This window comes from Rhea pennata, chromosome 1 (genome assembly GCF_028389875.1).
Source record: "Rhea pennata isolate bPtePen1 chromosome 1, bPtePen1.pri, whole genome shotgun sequence".
Lineage (NCBI taxonomy): Eukaryota > Metazoa > Chordata > Aves > Rheiformes > Rheidae > Rhea > Rhea pennata.
The window spans coordinates 60,233,634-60,235,705 of record NC_084663.1 but is presented as its reverse complement, the minus strand read 5'-3'; positions in this window follow the sequence as shown (position 1 = coordinate 60,235,705).

The window sequence follows — 2,072 nt, the reverse complement described above, 5'->3', positions numbered from 1 at the left end:
TTTCAGGACTTTGGCTGCTCAGTTCTCAAGGTGACTCTAAAAATCTCAGTTTCATGTATTAGTAATACCTGACTAGAACAATTTTCTAAAGAATGCAATTGATTTTTCACCCTTTGGAGTGCTTGTAGCAAGGCTGGCTGTTATTTTCTAAATGATAAGCTGTAATTTAAACAGATGCATGTCATGCCTGGTAAAATTCTGTAACTTCTGTTTAGCAAAAAGGACAGATTAGAAACTAATCCTTTGTTTGCCCTTAAGCATATTGTAACAGCGCCTTCCTTCATTGTGTATGTACAGATTCATAAGTTTTCACTTTGTCTTGTTCAAATACCATAGCTATGGTAAAAAATGTAAAGAAGACTCCGACTCATCAAAATGCCTTCGGGGAAAGTAGCAAATGAAGCAGGAAAATCCCGGCTGCAAGAAAATCCCTTGAGGCAGGGGAAGAAGCATACTCAAGAATAGGCCTCCTTCAATTTTAATATCCTTCCTAAGGGCAGAAGTCTTTGTTCTTCAGACCTCTTATTTACAGACTCCCAAGCCTCCTCTAAATACAGCTGCAGAGTTAGTGATCAGTGTGGTTGCTTGAAGATTTTTGAAATTTTGTAATTTAGACTAAATGTTTTAATTACAATTTCAGCAGAAGCAGAAAAATGTCTCCATTTTTCCAGACTATAGTTTTCACATCTCTTTCAATGAAAATGTGGAAAACAAACTTAATTTTGATCCCTTTTATGCATAAATTCACTGCCAGTAAAATCATGCTGAGTCTGTTGGAAAGAACTCTTAGAAAACGTGCAGATGTGGGGCAGTCAGGTGATTTTTATCTCACACCTCATGCTCTGCCAGTTAGCTACCATGGTTACTCTGTCTCTATTCAAAATCAGCTGGACAGCAATTGTGATATGCAGATCTCCAGGTTTCCTTGGTTTAGCTCTTAATGAGTTCATAAGGAATACAAATGTGGAAATGCTAAGTGAAAGATCAAAGCCTAGTCAAATGGAAATCAAAGGAAAGGGAACTGTTCTTCTTATTATAATAGCTCAAAATGCCCTAAGCAGCAGTTTCCACACGCTGACATAAGCAAGATTCTAGCTGATTGTTAGTTCTTTTCATGATGATACTTCTCTTACAAGATGTGCCCAATGTCATTCCCCATAGTCAGGAAGATACTGGAACGAAAGCCTGAACACTACCATGAGAAGTCTGAAGTAAGTAATAACGACATCAGTCAGTGTTGTGCTCGGCTAAGGACTATAATATAAATGTGCATAAAAATTGCATAGCTATGTACATACCGGGTTGCCCTCTGCAAGGAACATGCAACTGCAATATGCTCTACACAGACAACAATGATCAGAAAATATGGAAGGTGTACAGAAGATGGAGCCTACAGCTGTCCTTCTTAGTTCACCTTTTAAAAAAATATATACTTCTACCTGTTTTTATGAATAGGAAGTAAGCTGGACTTATGGCCAGGAACAGACGTTTGACTGAAAGAAATGCGTCTAGAGGAAAGAAAACTGGCTTTGCCATCTGTTTTAGCCAGTGGATAGAAGGCCACTGGCTCAGCAAGCTGTTACAGGTGTAAGGCATCCCGGCATGACTCTGTCTTCCTGTTCTGCATCTCAGGAAACCAGATAGCCGTCATTTGACCAAATGGGGATTCCCAACACAGAAACCAACTACTTCGGCTTCTCTAGCCCTTCCTTCCTTCCAGTATTTGACTTTCTGCTTTTGAAGGGAATTGCCTGCCCCAGCAAATTAGCCAGCCTGTATTGGAGGAGCCAGTGAAAAGGAACCATTGGATATGATGTCTAACTAAGATTCCAGCTCTGCTGTTGACTGTGCAAACCCATGAATCAGCTTATCTTAGGAGAGGATTATACCAGAAGTAACTGAGGAAAATGTGTGGTCTTGGAGCCCTGGCTGTCAGTTAATAAGGGGGGAGTTCCAAGGAGAAAAACACAGTGGAGGAAAAGAGGAGTACGAGGAACCCTCAAAGGAGGTCCCAGAAGTTGTTCAGCTCGGGGCGGGGGGGGGGTGTTTGGCGCCAGGGTGATGCAAGAGGG